The sequence below is a fragment of the Macaca mulatta genome, chromosome 4, assembly GCF_049350105.2.
Source record: "Macaca mulatta isolate MMU2019108-1 chromosome 4, T2T-MMU8v2.0, whole genome shotgun sequence".
NCBI lineage: Eukaryota > Metazoa > Chordata > Mammalia > Primates > Cercopithecidae > Macaca > Macaca mulatta.
Genome location: NC_133409.1, coordinates 105,245,443 through 105,265,893, shown reverse-complemented (window position 1 = coordinate 105,265,893; position 20,451 = coordinate 105,245,443). Strand labels below are relative to the sequence as shown.

The 20,451-nt window shown below is 35.7% G+C and overlaps 1 long non-coding RNA gene across 1 annotated transcript in view; it reads right to left on the bottom strand.

The window, feature by feature from the left end:
• Positions 1-20,451, bottom strand: part of LOC144340731 (uncharacterized) — a 53,625-nt gene that overhangs the window by 26,279 nt on the left and 6,895 nt on the right. The window contains exon 2 of the long non-coding RNA XR_013417021.1: positions 10,544-10,613. This is a non-coding gene — a long non-coding RNA (uncharacterized LOC144340731). The remainder of the gene's footprint in view (positions 1-10,543; positions 10,614-20,451) is intronic.

Below are 20,451 nucleotides of genomic sequence, written 5' to 3'. Positions count from 1 at the left end.
AATACTATTTACAGAAAACAATCTGTATAGAAACTCCCAGTACTCTTGAATGTTTACATTTTATTGCTATCAAATAAAGATGCAAGTAATTGCTAAAAATGACATCTATAAATATTCATAAGTGAGACACGATGTTTGTGTATCCTAATTGTATTTTAACCATACACAGTTTAATCAAAAGCAGACTCTAAAATGATAATTAATGTAACTGACATTGCACTAATGCAAGACATTTATAGAAGGTACATTTATTAAGTTAAGCACATTTATAGCACATGTGGATGCTGGATAATTAAAATAACCTCTGCGTGGAAATTTACTTTAGAAACGAACACATTTAATTTTCATGTTTTGAGTAATTGTATTTGAATATTCTTTTCTTCCCAGAAGTGGTTATTTCATTTTTTTATGGGAATTTAATAAGTTTAAATTTCTTATTTTTCCAGATATGTTAAGGAAATAATAGGTACTGTAACTCTGATCAAGTGCTTTATTCCCAGCTCCAAAATGTTTAATAATTTTCGTATAATATTGATTGTGTTTGGTTTTGTGTTACATTCCCTAATTTCTATGACTTTTATTAAAAAGATGAGTGTTAGATTTTATGCATATATACTGTGGTGGACTAGTGACATACCACCCCAATCTCTCTTCTGGATTACAGGAATTATTCTTTTAGCTGCTGATAGTGCTGCTGGAAGAAGGTCATCAGCTATCAATCCTCTTTGGGGATGGTACCACATCCCCTGTCTGAAGAAGCCCACATTCAAACATTGGTCACTGTAGAGTAGGAAGACTAGCCAGTCTCTGAAGGGCTTTTTAGCTTCAGAGCACCTGTGGGGTCTGCTGAGACTGTTAGTGTTGGTATTGCAGGGTCACTGTTAAAGTCTGCTCCTTACTTCTTCTTTCCACAGGTATTGCTCCTAAAAGCTATCTCAAATAAACATTCCATCTCAGAGTAGGCTGTCTGAGGAACTCAGGCTTGGAATGTGCCCACTGACTCAAAAGTCAAATGTCATTGTGTATCAACAGTAAATTCAAGCAGCTATTATTGCATTGAAATGTATTCTGGTCAGTTAATTGGTGTAAATATTAATGAAGATAGAGAATTTTTATTTTAGTAATATTTTTTGATTCTTTAAAACAACTTCTTCACTTAATCATGGTTAGCTAATGATTAATTAAAAACAGATGAACAATACTGCAAATAATTGATCTCAACAGAAAAACGAAGCAATTCCATAGAAGTCACATTTTTCTTTGGTGAAAGCCTTAGTACTATTTTGACCTGCTGATTTAGCAGGCTGCAATCTGATTTTAAACAAAGGAAAAAAAGATGAAACAGACGCTTGTTAATCATGCCGGAACTTCTAAAACAGCTGTTGCTATGGGAGATATTGTCCCAGTATTTCTTTTGAATTTTACATGAGGACATTTACTCCCTTTTCCACATCGCAAATTACAGGAGTGATTTAGGTAGTTCTAAGACACCTAACCCTCTTTTCCTCTTTGAATGTACAACATTGCTATTTGGCATCCATTTGAATGTAATGCCTTTTCAGCAAAGCAAGGAAAAGTCTATGAACTATAATTACTCCCTGCAAACGTGCTTTATTATTAACACAATTTCTCAAGTAAGCTGTAAAGAATAGAGACTGTGCTAAGGGAGTTAATAAAACAATACCACTATTTCCCTAGCCAGTTTTTCCAGGTGCTGCCCCTCTCAAACAAAATCTATAGTTGCAGAATAGCATAACCCCTACACATGTATCAGTGGTGAAAACCGGAGAGGTGAGGCTCGTCCAAGAGAAACAAGATTAAAAATTCAGCAAGAGACAGAAATCTGGACATGCACCAAGCAACTTTTCATCAGCATGTCTGCCTGAGAGGAAACATTTTCCAGTGTCCTCCTTCCTTTTTCTTTGAAAATGAGCTCAACGGCCGTGTTCCCAGGCACTGTAACAAATGAGCTGCTTCAGGCACAGAGAGGCATTAATAAATGATGCTATTTGTTAAAGGTATCTTAGACGTCCCGCTCCCTCAAGTCGATGTCAAACCCAGTGAAACAACAGCTCTAACAAATTTCTCTGCGGTCCACATTGGGTCTTGGTTGTGTTTTGTTTTATGGCGCAGGAGGTTCAGGTGGACAGGGCAGATGTGGTGGGGTGAAGGAGCTCTATTATATATGCTGACCTCTGTCAAGGAAATGGCAGAATTTCCGGAGCTCCTTAGCTACTTCCTCTTAGTATTTTCCACTTTCTCTCCAGCTGTGGATGCCATCCGAAGCCCTTGAACAAAGGCGCAGAAGGCCCAGAGCCAGCAGAGGGCGCATCCCTGGGCCCTAAGCCGAGGAGGTTTCCACCTGTCTACAGGAAACAACACCGCTTGCAGTTGCAAGGTTTGTCCTCAACCTACTGTTACATGGCTTGAGCCATTAATCCACCCCTATCACGCAGGAACATTCAGAAGTCAGGGACATTAAAAACACACAGGGCTCAAGTGTTTTGCACTAAGCTTGTTTACAGGAAAAGGAGAGCCTGGTGAGTCATCCTTCTATTTTCAAATGGAAACTACCCAGAATTTGTGAGTGCACTTGCAACTCTACGCATTTAAATCGATCAAACATTAAATATTAATGTGAATGACGCGGGAGCAGAACGCTGTTTACCAGGTGACTATGATAGAATGATTTTAAAGGTATTATGAGAAGGTGGGGAATTAGAAAGATACTTTGACTTAGCTGTTTTTATTTTTTTATCCACCTGGGTATAGGAGAACTATTCAGTATTTGGTGGGGAGCAGGGTAACAGAAAGGTTACCATCATTAGTGATTCTAAATTAGAGCAAACCCATTGCAAGTGGCAATTCGCCAGTAGACCATGATACAGGCTGTAGCTTAAAACAGGAAAAGGAAGTGGTGCTAAAGGTGGAGAGAGGAAAAGAAGAGCGTTAACACTGGTGGAGGATTCAAAAGAAGCCTTGCTGCCCTTCTCTGAACACTGTCACTCTCCTTCCAGTGAGGTGCTACACAGTTATTTTAAAGCTATGTCATTCTATACCTTTGCAGAGCCTTGCAGGTTGGTGAAATCAGCTAACTGGGTGAGCTTTTCTGTATATTCATTCAAGTGATGTAAATACTGAACAGAATGGACCTTGTGGTATGTGTCTAGGAGCCTTCCTCTAAGGTGACACTGTTTAATTAATCAGTATTGCTTAACATAATTTGTTTAATAAAATATAAACCCTGCTAATTTGCTTTAATTCAATCCACACATCTTCTGTTGTCTTCAAGACCAAGACTTGCCAAGTGGCTTGCTGAATAAAGACACACTTTATCATTTTCAAGTCAAGAAAGCAGAGAGCTAAAGCACAGACTTCCAAGCTAGCCTGCCTCAGTTTTAATCTTGGCTTAAGTATGTACAGTTACTGTATGTCTTTGAGCAAGTTACTTTTCTTGCCTTAGTTTTCTTATCGGTAAAGTGGGGATGATAATAGTTTACACTTCTGAGGGTTTCTGTGTGGATGAGATGAGTTAGTGACAACTGTATATGCTCAGAAAGCACGGAGTCCACAGTCAGTACTGTCCAAGTGTCTGTTCTTATTGTCATTGTCATAATCATCATAGAGTGATCCTCCCCAAACAGTGATCACATCATGGTCTGTTGGTATTTAACCTATGTTGACACCCAGTGATTACTATTCTACATCTATATGTCCTTGGGTAGATTACCTAGTCTCTCTGAGCCTCAGGGATTCTTTTTCCATATAAAATAGAAATGAGAATATGAATTTGATATTCATTTAGTTAAAAGCAGCATATTGAGTAACTAATATGTTTCTTCCATAATCTAGATACTAGAGACGTTTTATTCAAAGTGAATAAAACAAAATGATATCTAAAAATCATTCTAGAGTTTTCCTGCAAATCTTCCCTGTTGAGGCATCTCTCTTTTAAAAGTGTAGAATATATATATATACACACATTTATATATGGGCTAGGAATATATAGTAATATATATATGTAGTAATATATACATATATATATATGGGCTAGGAAATGCTCAGCAGATGTAATACATGCAGTGAATATGAGATATCTAAACTATGTGTTCTTCCAAATACAGCGTTAATTTGCTGAAAGCTTTTTTCTCCAAGTAGCTGAAGTTGTTAACACTTTGGAAAAAGCAAGTGAATCTGCCACATGATTATCTACATCTATATGTCCTTGGGTAGATTACTTAATCTCTCTGAGTCTCAGAGTTTTTTTTTTCTTATAAAATAAGAATGAGAATATGAATTTTATATCCATTTAGTCAAAAGCAGCATATCGAGTAATTATGTTTCTTCCATAATCTAAGAACTAGAGATGTTTTATTCAAAGTGAATAAAACAAAGTCTTTGCTGTGATGATAAACATATGTAAAAAGTACATAGTATGTTAAGTGATTTAAAAATGTGCCATATGAATATAAAACAGAAAAGAGGCCAAAGAGTGATACGGAGCAGGAGCAGCAGATATTATAGCTTTTCTAATAGTGGATGCTGGCATGTTTGAAAATTCTTGGTGTCACAGCTGTAACATTATGAATTTTTTCATCAAAACTGAAAGGTGAAGAAATCTCTTTAAAAGTCTTCACTGGCACATGAGGCTTTTCTCCAAGAATCTTCTTTTTGAAGCTACCGCAGAATGGCTTCTGACGTTCTGGAAACCAGAACACGGGCTTTTGTGGGAAAATTGTTCCAATATGCCCCCATCTAGGGAGCATGGCTGGCCATATCCTCAGGAAAAAGGTATTTTCCCATGTGTTCATGGCTTCAGTATCTCTTCATGACAGAAGAAGATAATTATATTTGTATTTTTCAGTAATTAATTGTTTGCTCTGAAATCACTCAAACTTGTTTTTCTTTTTTAAGATGGAGTCTTACTCTGTTGTCCAGGCTGGAGTGCAGTGGCACCATCTTGGCTCACTGCAACCTCCGTCTCCTGGGTTCAAGTGATTCTCCTGTCTCAGCCTCCCAAGTAGCTGGGACTACAGGCATGCACCACCATGCCTGGCTAATTTTGTTGTTTTTCTTACAGAGGGGATTTTGCCACATTGGCTAGGCTGGTCTTGAACTCCTGACTCAAGTGATCTGCCCTCCTTTGCTTCCCAAACTGCTGAAATTATAGGGATGAGACACTGAGCCTGGAAAATCACTCAAATTTAACACTGGAATTAGAATTACCAATATTTTCTATGTAGATACCTTCATTCTCATCTGGAAACTCTTATAGCTGGAACATCAACAATGCACTGAATTACCAGTATTTCTCCCCTTTAGAACTTTTCCCAGAGAAGTCTTGATGTCCTCGGACCTTTTCAGTTATCATAGCTTAGAAAAAAGCACAGTCTTTAAGAGGCTGTGGTAACTGAAAATTATTTCTGGGCTGTCAAATATGCTTAATAAAAGTTTCAGTAAACTCAGTGACTTCTGTATAGCACATGTAATCTTAATGTGAAAGACATTTTACATTTTTCATCTGGCAAAACCCTGTGCGACACAGTTGGAATTATTCTTCAAGAAGTGTCAGCAGGGTGCTGAAACAAATCATGGGCTAAGCTTTGGTCACAGCTTGTCCATTTTTAGGTTCTGCGGGACCCAAATTGTCTATCACTGTATGGAAGACCCACAAGTGTCTCTTCCCTCAGCACTCTTCTTGCTATTTCACCTGTTGCTCAGTCCTTACTCTTTTCCAGTTGAAGAGCTTTCCATGTATAAATCAAAAGTGGAGGTTGGTCCCAGAGATTGGACCTGAATTAAAATCTGTTTTCTATATTTTCCTTGTCAAATAGGATTGTCTGAATTTCAAATCATGTTAGTTTGCTTACTCTGGCTAAATTTCTTATTTCTTTTGTTGATTAATTTTTGATATTTGATCATAGTTGTACAAATATTTTCAATTATTTCCAAATATGTGATTTAGTTTTTAGGCAATACACTAGGTTTCCCCTCCAAATTTATGAGCCTTGTCAATATTATCCAGAACTTTGATGTCTGAACAGGCCTCCCATGAAGAATGTTCTCCTTGACTTTACTTTTGAATGCACTCTATGAAATAGCATGCTGCGTTTTTAGATTTGTCACTCATACTAAACTCCACATTCACATACTAGTTATGAATATATTTGGACAGATGAATTATACAAAGTAATTGTTTTGAGCTTTATCAAGATTAAAGTTCACTTGTATAGAGGATGCATTTTAAAATACTCTAAGGTCTTCTTAAATTTGAGCAACATGTGAATAAGTCACTACCACCAATAGCCTATCTATTCAGGTTCAATGCTGTTTTTGTAAGTACTTTCTATTTGGGCTTTCAAAAATGTAAGTGGGATGAGAGAGAGTAAACAGTCGTCATTTGTTCTCTTCCAGGATTAGATTACATGATAGTTGCTTAGTTACAGCTCTACACAGTGTACGTACCTTTATGTGTAAATACAGATTTCAAAATCTCTAAAGGTGTACCCTGGGTCAGAGAGGTTTTTTGCAGCTCCAGAAAATGCGTGCTCTTGGTTTCTCACAAAAAGGCATCAGCCAAACATGTTTGGTGATGGGAATGTAAATAGTGAAACGAATCTACCAACAATAATAAGAAAAGAAAAGAACTTACTTGATTCCTAGAACCCAAGGTACAAAAAGGCAAAGCTAACTGAAAATGCCTCAGGTGGTGCATCATGTCTACCAGGCGCATTTTGTGACACTGTTTGCTTCTCTTTAGTACTTTTGCACTAACTCCATCAAATATTTATAAACAACCTTCTCCCTTTTCGGTACTGCCAGTTCATTCCATTCAAAACTAAGTCATTTGGTGCTAAGTACCCAGTTCTTGCCATGGTACTCCATGGGCCATAGAATGACTGAGTTTGGTCTCAGTAATGCCTCTCTTGCTATTCCATTCCCACCAGTGATGTTGAGAGCTAGAGAGTTGGGGGACAGAGCTAGCAGGGGATTTCCTTTCCGTTCTTGTTCCAGAGTGGCTGCAATGAAGATAAGATAAACAAGCAATGTCTGTGCAAGGCACTGCCCACTTCTGTCTTGGTGGAAAAATGCTTCTGAAAGTCAGGGACAAGGGGGAGAACTGATGCCTACATCTGTTCCTGGTTAATTTCCCTTAATTACCACCAGATCAGCCTTGTACCCTGTCCCTTGTTTGCACTCAGAAAAAAGTTTCTTTTACAAATGTTTAACCTGAAAACTTTGTAGGTATAAAAAAATACCTACAGCACAGTGCAAAGGCTCAACTCTGCCAGCACCCACCAGCCAAGGGCTTTAGGGACTGCTTATAGATGTTTATTTTTAAAGTTTAACCAAATGGCTGAGAAACAACTATTTTGAACCCCACCTATTCTTAAACAGATTGTAACTAGATTACAAGTAAAAACCCTAAGAAGCTGTTTTTAAATTAGTTAAAACTTGTATAATATCCAAGAAATTTATAGAAGTTAATTCTCCATTTCTCTCTCAAATTCCTTAATTTATTTTCATAATTGGAGAAATGAGCAATTTTCCTATTCTGTTAAAATATCTATGAGATAATGATAAAGTGAAAAAAATTAATCAAATGGAAGAATTTGCAGAGGGATATTAGGTTCAGAAATAAATTATTTCAACATGTGAGGTTTTTATTGGGCTGCCAAAGAAAATCCATGGAGTAGGTCACAAGAATAGAATCAGTAGCTAGTAGGCTTAAGTTTCTTGGTTTAGAAAAAGTTAAGATGGTGTTCAGATATTACATTTTCTAAGAAGCTGGGTGGTTTGGAGCAGAATATGTACTTACAATTTTAATTTCAAAAAACAGATTTTGGAAAACTTGATTAGAAATGAATTTAATGATTACTAATCTTTGTCATTAATAATGGCTCACATTATCTTTGACTATATTTTATTCCAGTATTTTAAATTTTAAGAACTGGGCTAGAAGGAAGAAAATTGGGTTATAGTCCTGAGTTTTGACGCTAACAAACAATGAAACTTTGGGAAAATTCATTTAAATTTTAGAGGCCTCAGTTTTCACTAAATGTGAACATTGCAATGTCTAATTAATGTACTTTCTAGCCTTCCAGCTCTAAAATTTACTCCAAGAAAAGTGAAGATATTTTCACCATCACTTCAGGTGCGTCCTCTGCTTTCTAATCATATTTGGTTAGAAATGGTACCAACTTCTCTGAATGCTCTGTAGTTATTGCAAATTTGTGCTATTCAGATAGTAAACTTTCGCTCCTTAAACAAAAGTTTGAAGGCTGCTGGTTCTATGAACAAGATGCATGAATTTGCATGCTTCAAACTCAAGAGATTTCTCAAGGCTAGCAAGGTTTTACAGGAAAATTTACATTTATTTCTTCTGTAGCCAGGAAATCCTTTCTGCAGGAGTCTGATTTAAGTGATATTTTCGTTGTCGTATATTTTCTAAAATTAAGTTTTGAAAATACAATAAGTTTAGAGGACAGCTAGTAAAACAAAGTGAAAAAGCTTCATTACATTCGTCCTGGCAATCAAATACGAAAAAAGAAGGCACTAAAACCTTGGGATAAATAAGAAGTAGTAGTTTAAAAATAATTAACATTATTTTTAAAATAATGAACTTAGAGACTAAGAAAAGCTTTTGAGATGTTGTATAGGCTCACCCACCGACAAGCATTTGCACACACATATTTACATACAATCTGAAGAGGTCCAGAAGGGAAAAGAACTCTATTAGGGTATCAGAAAACCAAATAGGCCATCTCTAAATTCCAGTTTTTGAAGTAATTTTTGTTATCTGCATTTGACATTAGAGAGAAAAAACAAAACAAAACAATGACAATGGTTAATTATTCAAATAAGGGAAGAGTTTACTGGCATAGATAAATACAATTAATGGATAACTCTCAAATCATTTTTCTTTGATTTTGTAAAACTCATTTTAGCTTCTTTTGCCTTATGCTGATGTTGAAATCTGGGCTTCTTGAAAATGCACCAGTTGTTAGTTAGCCATATTTGTGGTAAGTTCCTGGAGCAAAGCCAGCCTGAATATTCTGTGGATGGTCTTTAAAGTGTGTGCAATATATGTGGATAATTATGAGCTTTCAACAGGTTTTTATGTATTAATAAGCATTTACTCCAAGGAGAAATCTGAGCACATTAATAAAGGCTGCAGTCAGTCCCACAGAGATGCATATATTTTACCACAGCATGTGAATAGACTTTGGAAGGTGGCTGCCATTTCTCCTTCCAGATTTTACAGATGAGAATAATCTACAGTTAGAGGCATAGTATTCTGCTTTGAAATGCCACAGGATAGAACAAAAGAAAATGTCTGGCCTTTATCTCTCTCACCCACCTTTTACTTTTCTCTCCATTTCGATGTGGTCACTTTCTCATCTCAAATTCTGGAAACAATTTTAGTTTGGGTCTTACTCAGTGTGTTGTTCTGGAGAAATCATGGGGGCACTCAAATGTAATGGTGAGTCTGATTCTTGTTAGGCTTATATTCAAGCACAGTTTTTAAATAGATGAAACCATTTTTGAGGGTTTGTTTTGATAAACTTATATCAATAATTTCACCATTACAACAACACTCCTTAGTAGATATTATTAACAGTGGTTATGAAATGCAAATCAGGTCCCCAAGAAGCTAAGTTATCTGAGGCCACTAGGGTTGTAAGTGACAGAGCCGGTCCCACCTAACTGAAAATGTACATTCCCCATATATATATTTAGTTTCAGCTTCTTTCAGTCTTTGGGATATAGTAGATGCTCAGTTACTACTTAGTGAATGCTGTTTGAAGGATATAGGTAACTTCGAAACTGCACTAGCTTCCTGATGTGGCATCTAGCCAAACACATTGCTGTTCATCCTCCTCCATTCCAGACTAGATATTGAGCTTCTGTGCTCTTTGAAGCAGAGTGATGGACTAGACAACTCCAGCTGGAAACTTCATGTCTTGGAACGTATACAATTAAATGACTTCTTCACTAATAAACATCTTATTCTTTGAAGTTGTAGATACAATGATTTAAGACCTCCACATGTGACTTTTAGATAATAACATGTCTTTTAAACAAACAGTAGAAGATAGGTTTAAAATACACCAAAGAGTAGCTGAGCCATTTATATCCTGGCATTGCATAATCCTACTTGCTACTGATGTCTCAAATAATTAAGAAATATTAAATGTTGACATTTTATAAGTACATGTAGTTTTTTTCGTACTACTAATTATTTTTTAATCCTGGAAAACATTAAAGTAATTGCAACCAGCTTTCATGTATTGAGTTTTCAGTGAAAATTTAAAGCAGCCATCTTATGTCTGAGCTTTACAATGGTGTAAATATAGACATATTAGAAAGTTCTAGAATGACTTCCTGTTATGTTTTTAGGTAAAAACTTCAATAATGCTGTAACTATTTTTAATTTAATAGGCATATTTAACAATGGTCATTTTTTACTATTGCTTCGAATCTTTAATCTTCTGAATTTATTGATGTTTATGTAAATAATGGTGTACACTAAGGAACTTACCAGGCTTGGGGTTCTTGAACATACTGAATCCTTTTACACATTCTTCTTGCCTTGGTTGTTGGCATTCTGCCTGGATTAAAAAGAAAAAACAAAACCAGAAACCATAAGTGAGAGACTCTTCATAATTCTATAACTATTTAAGTGTTTGTGTGTGTGTGTGTGTGTGTGTGTGTGTGTTTGGTTTCAATTCTTGTTCCTTAGTGAACTGTATAATCTTTGACTGCAGACTGGGTCTATACATTTCCCTTTCTTCTCCCTGTATGACTCACATATTTCCTGTGTTGTGTGCCATGGAAATGCTTGTATCCTATAAGCCTACATGTTTGTGTCAGAATAATAATCGAGTTGGCACAATGGATGAGAGGAGTATTTGAAGGAGCCATTTCTATGCTATGAAGGAGAGCACTATTCTTAACAATATATAGAAGTGACCGTGAATCACATAAATATAGCCTAGTAAACCCAACAAATGCAACCCCAACTTCTTAACTGAACTGAACCACAAATACTCATAGCCACTCCCATGAGAAGGGGAAGTTAGCCAGCAGGGAAACTAAGCAGAAAGAGGTAGAAGGCCTACTAATTGAGGTTAAAATATGCCATGTTTGCAAATTTTATTTAAAAATATGACTATGTGAACACACTGTTAATCCCCACTCCCAGGGCCTTGGAGGGATCCTGTGTGTGTGAGGAACCCCGAGGTTTTGGTTTCATTAGTTTCACAGTAAATCCACTTCTCTACTCCCAGACCCACCCTTTTCTCTAATGATGTGTTCTTTTTTCTCTATAAAGACCTTCGTAGTATGTTGTTTGCACCTGTCTTTCAGAGGAAATTAACTTACACTACTTTCTTTATAATACTTAAGTGTGCGAATATACATGCACACATACATATATACCTCAGTTAACTATGTATATACCTCATTTTCTAGTATTGATCTGAGATTTTTGAGCATAGCTACTGTGTAATGCTTATTTTTGCATTCTATGCAATAGTAGGCTTTTTGAATAAATCTTTCTTCCTACATATAAATTTATCTGTCATAGATGGGCAAAGACATGGACATTTAAAAAGGCCTTTTGATATAAATTTCATTATCATCTTCCAAAAAGATTATTTCTATGTACACTTCTACCACAGGTACATAAGAATTATTGTTTAATCACATTCTACAAAATACTTGGTATTACTTAGGTTCCAAAATAACCCCATTGTATACATTTATTTGGGATAATTTTTTTTTTTGCTACATTGAGTTTTGCTATTTGGCATCATGCTACATTTTTTATTACTTAAATAATCTTTACCTCTCTCAGGGAAGTTTAATAGTTTTATTTATTTATGTTTTACACATTCTTATTAAAATTTTCTGGCTATTTTATATTTTGCTGCTATTGTGAAAAGCATCTTTTTTCTCTTGAATTTTTTATATCATCATTGCTGGCGTATAAAAAACTATCAATTTTGTGTATTTACTTAGTAGTTACCTATTAGTTATTTTCACTTGTTAATTGTAATAGTTACTCAGTTAAGACAGATATTATTCCAGGAAAAGATTGTTCTTTCGGTTAAGGGCATTTGGATATCAAGCTTGACCAAAGCTTTTTTAGCTTATATAATCATAATATGATTATTCTTTAAATCTCTTATATGATAAATTATGTTAATATATTTATTCATATTAAGTCATTATTACATTTCTTTTAAATCTTTTCTGGCCCTAGGTTTTTATTTGTTTAATATTCTGCTGAACTAGCTCCTAATTATAATGTAGGCAGGGATGTAGCTACAAGAATGTTTGTTTATTGCAGAAGTATATATGAAAGCAAAGATTTATAAACAACTTGAATGCCCCAAACTAGATATTACTTAAATAAATTAAGGCACATATCCCCAGCAGAGAATAAGCAGACAAAATGATGTTATAAAGCTATATTTCCTAATATGTTTATATTATTTGGTAAAAGAGTAGTAAATATTGAATGAACTCATTAAAAGCACATTTGTATGTGTGTGTGTAAGTGTTCGAGTAGGTCTGTGACACATTTGTGTGTGAATAAGTGGGTCTGTGTGTGTGTATGCATGTGTATACATACATTTGGAAAGATCTATGCTCTAACTACAGCATGAGGTTTCTCCAGATAAATAGAGATTATATTATTTGTTTCCTTATTATTTTTTAGAAAAATGATGTTATAGATTTTTTGCTAAAAATTGCATACACTCAATATGAGAAGTTCTTCTAATATTCCAACCCAGAAGTGAACATTGCTAACAATAAGTGAACATCATTCCATATATCTCTTATGTATAGTAAACATATAATTAGAAAGATACATGAACAGATACTATGGTTATATTGTATATGTCCCTCCAAAATTCATACATTGGAACTTAATCTCCAAGGCGAGGGCCTTGGGAGGTGATTATGTGGAGCCTCATGGATGGAGTTAATGCCCTTATAGAAGAGGCTTGAGGGAGCCACCTATCACCTTTGATCCCTTCTACCTTGTGAAGACAAAGCTTTTGGCCCCTTGTTCAAGGTGCTGCCTTGGAAGCAGAGACTGAACCTTTGCCAGATACTGAATTTGCTGGTGGCTTGATCTTGGACTTCCCAGCCTCCACAATTGTGGAGCAATAAATTTGTTTATAAATCACTCAGTCTGAGGTGTTATGTAATAGTATCAGGAATAGAGTAAGAGAGTAGAAATACCTTTAAAATTTTAATCATATTCTATATGCTATTTAATTTTTTTGTTCTTTGCATTTAAGAAATGATGATAAATTAAGTAAAACTGAATAGATTGCTCAACATCAGACTCTGGTTCTGCATTAGCACTTCCAGGAAAACAATCCCCAGACTGGGTGGCTTGAACAACAGAAATTTACTTTCCCACAGTTCTGGAGGCTGGAAGTCTAAGCTCGAAGTGTTGGCAGCTTTGGTTTCTCCTGAGGCCTCTGTCCTTGGCTTGAAGATGGCTGCCTTCTTGTTGTGTCCTCACTTGGTCATCTTTCTGTGTTATCTGTGTCTTAATCTTCTCTTTTTTTTTTTTTTTTTTTTTTTGAGACGGAGTCTCGCTCTGTCGCCCGGGCTGGAGTGCAGTAATCTTCTCTTCTTATAAGGACACCAGTCATACTGGACTGGGGCCCACCCTAATGACTCCATTATAACTTAATTACTTATTTAAAGACCCTACCATCAAAACAATCACATTCTGAGATTAGAGGGGGGGAAGGACACACAATTCAGCCCATAACAGGTTCTTTACCAAAATATATTATAATCCCTTAACTTTTGAGTTTCTTTCAAGGGTTAAGAAAGAAGTGATTGTGTAAACATTAGGATGTTGGAATATCTTTCTAAAAATTATAGATTAGTCTTGTATGCTTACACTTCTTCCCACCACCTGTTAGTCATATATGTATATAAACATTGCTTTTACACTGTCAATATTTGTATTGTTTCTCAGTAAGTATAATTCCTATAGTCATTTAAGTTTAGTTCTATATTTGGATTGATTTAGTGTTCACCAACAGTCTTATCACAGTTTCTCCATTTCATTTATTGCCCACTTTCTATCATCAAGTAGAATTTTCAAGGCAGGTCCATAAATATTGCTGTCTTTTGAATTATTTCACATTGGTGGCTATGGGTCTACTGTCTCTCTTCAAAGTTAGATTGACTGGGAGCACCATTTTGGGGTCTCATTTTATTTTCCACAGGTGACAAACTAGTCACTTACCAGTTTGTCCAGCCAACAGATAAACTTTTTCCCCAACAAAATTGAATAAAGTTAATTTTGTTGCTGGAATTCAAAAGTTGGGAGAATTAATACAAAAGTTTGGATTTCTGGATTTTCTTGAAAAAATCAACGATGTAGTAATATGACATCTTGTTAACTACATTTTTCATTTTCTTAACACAAAATTGTCTGTGGCTACCTCATTTTGATAGTGCATGTATGCTCTCCACTTCACTGAATCCAACCTGTTTCAATTACTTTTATATCTCACCCATATAGGCATTAGAGTTGGCATCTCCAGGCTTATAATTTTTTTGACATTGCACTATCATTTCATGGCACTGAGTACTGAACTAGTCGTTTTGCTATGGCTTTTCCAGTCATTTCTTGGTGGGCTTTATTTGCATTTTTTTTTTTTTCCTCAGAAAGTTCTCATGCATAATGTTTCCTAAGTTCTCTTATATTTCAGAATGTCTGAGTGTTGCCCTTATTCCTAAACTAACATGTCTGGCTACAATATGTCTTGAATTTTTTTTTTCCTTCAGGATATTCTGTTAGAAATAGATAATTGGTGCTGTTAAGAAGAGTCAGCATGGAGACAAACAATCTCTCAGCAAGGCCATTTTTACTTTCTGTAGATTGAACAATGGCAAGAGCACACTTCAACAAAGGAAAAGCAGCATATTTATCCCTTACGCATTTGGGTCATCCTTACTGCTGTGTCCTGCATCCATTGGATGGAGCTGGACCTCACAGTCTTAAACTGATACCCAATTTGCTAATAACCTAAAACTTTCCTAAATAGGTAAGTGCAAGGGAGAACAAGGAAGGAGAGGAAGTTGCTTATGAAAGGTTTAAGGAAGCAATAACATTTCCAAAAGAGGAAGACACATAAGCTATGAGCTAGGACTTGCCTGGGCCTATTCAGACATGCCTGAGTGAGCCAAAGCAACTAACTGTGCTAAAGTGTAAGAACTAATAGTTGATAGGAGGCTTTAGAGTAAGAAGCTATTATTTCTAGTGTCTATTATTTCATTTTTAAACCAAGACGAGCTTTGAAGAGGAACTTTTCTACTTTCTATATATTCTATATATTTGTTCTAGTATTTTCTGGGTTAATTTCTTGCTGTGGGGAGGTCAGCAACCAACCTGGTTTCCTCTCTTTTATTTGACTTGCTCTTTCTGTCTGGATGGCTGAAAAAAATATTTCCTTCTCCTTGAATCTTAACAACTTAACCAGGATAGGCTGCCAGGTTGATCCTTCTGTCTACATTTATTTCCTAGGTGACAAGGTCTGTCCCCTACTGTGCTTCTCTTTAGTTTCAGAGCCTTTTCTTTTTAATATTTTTATTTCTTGTTTCATTTTCTTGGGTTACAATGATAAGGACATAAAATATCCTGTTACTTTGCCCTCTATAAGTTTAGTTCTAATTTGTTAATATTATCCCAGGCCTTTCCTCAGTCCCATTAATATGACATTCAGCTTGCTTGTCTTTTTTCTTGCTATTTCTAATTTATCAAAGAGACATGTAATGGTTCTAACGATGTTGTTGGACTCTCAATTTATCTCTGTCATCTTCCTTTATATCTACTTCTGTTGTTTTACGAGCTTTCATATTTTTGGCTTCCTATTCTAAGTTCTTGCACACTGTGAAGCAAGTTCAAGGAGTTTATTGTGCTCTTAAATATGGTTTATTTCTGTCTCAAATTTTGCTGTCTCTTTTCTACGCCATGTCACTTTTCCTCTCTGCATTTTTGTTGTAGTTATGCATAACTGCAATGTCATTTCTTTTAGCCTTGCTCATGCTTACTGTGGGCAGTTCCCAAACTCTCTTTTTGCTCTGAAAGTGTGTCTAAGTGAATTCTCTAGGATACTTTTGCCACTAGGTCTCTCCAGTTTGGCCTCTTTCAGAGCTGTACTCTGATGCCTGAGTGTTGCTATCACTGAATTTTTCTCTAGCCTCAAGTATGAGAGTGGAGAAGGCAGAAAACTTAGGCTCCACTTTTTCTTCTTTGAGTTGAGCAAATTTTCTGTATTACAATCAACTCCACCAAACTAGGGATGTGTTCTCTTCCTACTCACTTCAGTTCAGTCTTCTGATTACATTACAGTTAATTGGGGTAGAGGTGACATAATCTTCTGCTTAATTTGTCAGGTTTTGGTGCTCACAGGTTTTTTGTTTGTTTGTTCCTATTTATCTACTCTTCTGTTTTCATTTCTGCAACTTATTGCTGGTGTTTTTCAGAGCCCTCTCTTTTCCTCTCCCCTGCTAGTAGAGCGTAGAATGACAGTCAATGAAATTTTTCTCTTCCTCTATTTAGTACCTTTGGTAGGGGTGCTTGCATAGCTATTTTCCTGACTCTTTTTCCAACAACCCACTTCTTCAGCTTCTCCTCATTTTTAGGAATACCATTAAGACTTTTGAGGCATTGATTAATCATCTACTTTTCCTATCATTTCTTCTGAAAGATGCAGATAAGTTTAAAAACTTCCTGAACCAAGAAAGCAATTTTTATTCATTCGTTTGGCACTTCTTTTCAAAATTTGTTTTTTGTGTTTCTTGTTCCTTTCATCAAGCGTTGGGGTAGGAACATTCTTTTATCAGGCTTATCTCTACTATCTCACCTTGGAAGTCTAAACTATCTTTCCATTTGTTTTTCTTTTTATCTTTTTTTATGAGACAGGCAGATATGTGTTTAATTGTTTAAAATTTTTTTCTACTGTGGATATATACTGCTTTGGTTAAATTTTTTAAAAATTTAAAACATTAATCTATCTTGAAATATATTTTATGTCATTTATTTAGAGTTGTGTAACTACTTTAAAATTTTATATCATTTAGGTGTATATAAGTATGTTTATAACACATTATATTATAATTTCTATTTGAACTATTGATAACAATTTTGCCACCAGAGTTATGGCTAGTTTTATATAAAGATGTGGGAAGTTGAAATTATTCTATGTATTCTGAAAATATTTAAACAGCATGATATTTATTTATTAAATTTTATATTGAATTTACTGGTCTCAGTGGTTATTTCAGAGGTACATTTTGATAACTCTTTCATTATTTTTCATGGTTATTAGCATATTTTTGCTCCTTGAAATAATTTTGATAATGTCTTAGATAATCTTATATTTAACCTAGATTTTTCCATTTTTCCACTGTTGTAATCTTATTATCACAGTAATTACATGATATTTCCTTTATAGTAATTTTCTTTCTTATTATTTAATTTCAATTAGTGCATATCGGAATACCTTTCCCCATATTTTTAGCTGGGTAAATGTTGTATTTGATTATATCTTTATAGCCTTTAAAAAACTACATTTTCACCATCGCTTTTTAGCTTTTTGTATTTTAAAGGGGAAATTTGAGGCCAGTATCACTTTTGTGCTTGAGTGTATTACATGTATATATATTTTGTACCTAGACTTTTATACACTACTTTTTAAAAATAAAAATAGGTATGATATATCATTATTTCTCTCTTTTTCATGGCCCTTTTTTTAAACTCAGGAAACTTTTATTTTGTAACATCTTTGATTATTGTTTTTGTCCAATTTATTTACTTTTTTTCTTAGTAACAATTATTTGAATGTTGGTTCCATAGTCTCTGTCTGCCATATCAATTATCTTTCCTCTATCATTTTCCTCTTTTTCCTCAGCTTCTACATATTGAGAGTGCTTCTTAAATGTGTTATTATTACATTATTATTATATCATCTTTTTCAATTTCCAGCATATATTTTACTATTTGCCACTATCAATGTGGCTTACAGTTTTTTACTATTTTTAAAGTTTTTTGAACCCTACTGTTTTAAAGTTTTTTGAAACTCTCCTATTGTATTTATTTTAAAACTCATTCTAAAGCTTTTACACCTTAACTTTTGCACTTGTTATAGCTTTCTACTCCTGTGTCATAGAGACTACCTTCTTTGTATCTTTTGGGGGATGACAGTCAGAAAAACAATAGTATCACCACAAGAGCATAAACAACAACAGTAGCAACAACAAAAAAACCAACACAAAAACCCCCACAACAACGAAAATCCCTGCAAAGAAAGAAAAAAAAATTGGTTACTTTTTCAGGTATTTTTCTGTGCATTATAGTAGATAATTGTCAGAGGTGAACTTCTCTTTCCTGTCTTCAGATTCTGTATTAATAAGCGTTCTCTAGAGTGTTGGAACTAATAGGATAGATGTATAGATGACGGAGAGTTTATTAAGGAGAATCGACCTACACAGTCGCAAGGTGAAGTCCCATAATAAGTTGTCTGCAAGTTGAGGAGCAAGGAAGCCAGTCCAAATTCTTAAAACCTCAAAAGCAGGGAAGCCGACAGTGCAACTTTCAGTATATGGCCGAAGTCCCGAGAGCCCCGGAAAACTACTGGTGTAAGTTCAAGAGTCCAAAAGCTGAAGAATTTGGAGGCTGATGTTCAAGGGCAGGAAGCATCCAGCACGGGAGAAAGATGAAGTCTGGAAGACTTAGCAAGTAAGCTCCTACCACCTTCTTCTGCCTGCTTTATTCTAGCCACTCTGGCAGCTGATTAGATGGTGGCCACCCAGATCGAGGGTGGGAGTGCCTCTCCCAGTCCACTGACACACCTTTTGATGTTAATCTCCTTTGAAAAGACCCTCACAGACACACCCAGGAACAGTACTTTGCATCCTTCAATCCAATCAGGTTGACACTCAATATTAACCATCACAGACTCAAAGGTCTATTTCTTTCTTATCTCATGCATTGCTTTATAAGACTATAAGGATGTTTGTTGGACCTGGTACCCATCTTAATCTCTAGATTGTAGAAAGCCTTCACCTAACTAAGGTAATTATCTTCTGTCAGAATCTACAGAAGATATATAAATCTTCTCTTATCCTCATAACCTGAATCTTTGGAAAAGCTCTATTTTGTAAGATACATACTGCCACCAAGGATCTTTTTCCCTTTGCCTTGGTTTTGCTTCGAGTAGTGTGATGGTCATTATGCTCACACATAGTTGAGCTCCTACCAATCAGTCTACATTTGTTCAAACACCATCCCCAGAAAAGAATAGCATAATAATACATTATTGTTTTCTGGGGATGGTGTCTGAGCAAATGTAGATTGATTGATGGGAGCTCAACTATGTAAGAAACAGCACAGTGGTGGTAGAGGATTGGATACCCAGACATCATGTCCATGTAGCTGGCCAGAGAAAGGAAGAATGGCAAAAGGCCATGAAAGAAACCCTCCCAACTGAGTCAGTTCCATAAAAGGGTCCTACTTAAAGTCTGACAAACATTCTCACTATATGTCATGAACAGAAATTAGCCTTGTCCCCACATCCAAGTGTAAGAGTGTCTGGGTAGGTAGCCTTTTGTTTTGGGTGGCAATATACCCAGGGAAAGATAAGGATACTGAGAAGGATAGGAGAGAACAGGTCTTTCTGTAGGCAACTGGCTATCTTTGTCACAACCTAGGTCTTGGTGAGTCTGGGCAGACCGCAGAAGGAATTAAGAAGTATTTTCTGTTATTAACCATAAACTACAGGAAGGACCAGCATGGTCTCAGTCATCATTTTATCTCAGGCTTACTTATTATATTCTTTATATTATGTTCAAATTTCTTCCTCCTCCTCCAGCAATGTTAGGGTGGCTGCTATGTTGAAAAGAGGGCACAAACTGTTAAAGTCTCAAATTGAATGCCTCATCTTTCCACACCCTCCCTTTTGCAGGCCAAGTCATTCATTCTCTTCTTTTGGGGCAATAACTAGAAGATTACTCACATGATGATTAGTCAGCCCTTGTTCTCTGATGCCACATCCTCCCCCAACCAACTACCATGTATCAAAGAGTCCTAGGACTCCCAGTTTTGTCTTTTCTGTTACCAGCACACTTAATTTCCCACTCGCCATCTTCCTTCTTGCCTCCCACTCTGTTCCTACTCAGAGTGTTAATATTATCAACAACAATGACTAGCATTTTTATTGTTCTTTACTTCTTACAGAGTACCTTCTCATATTTTTATCTCATGTGCACCTCACAGTCATCCTGCTATATTTTTTCAGTTTTCACTACAGCATGTGTTTTAGAAGGTTGGCAATTAAACAAATCCATGTGAGTAACTGGTAGAAATGTAAGTCCAACCCAGATCTCCTAACCTCACATGTCATG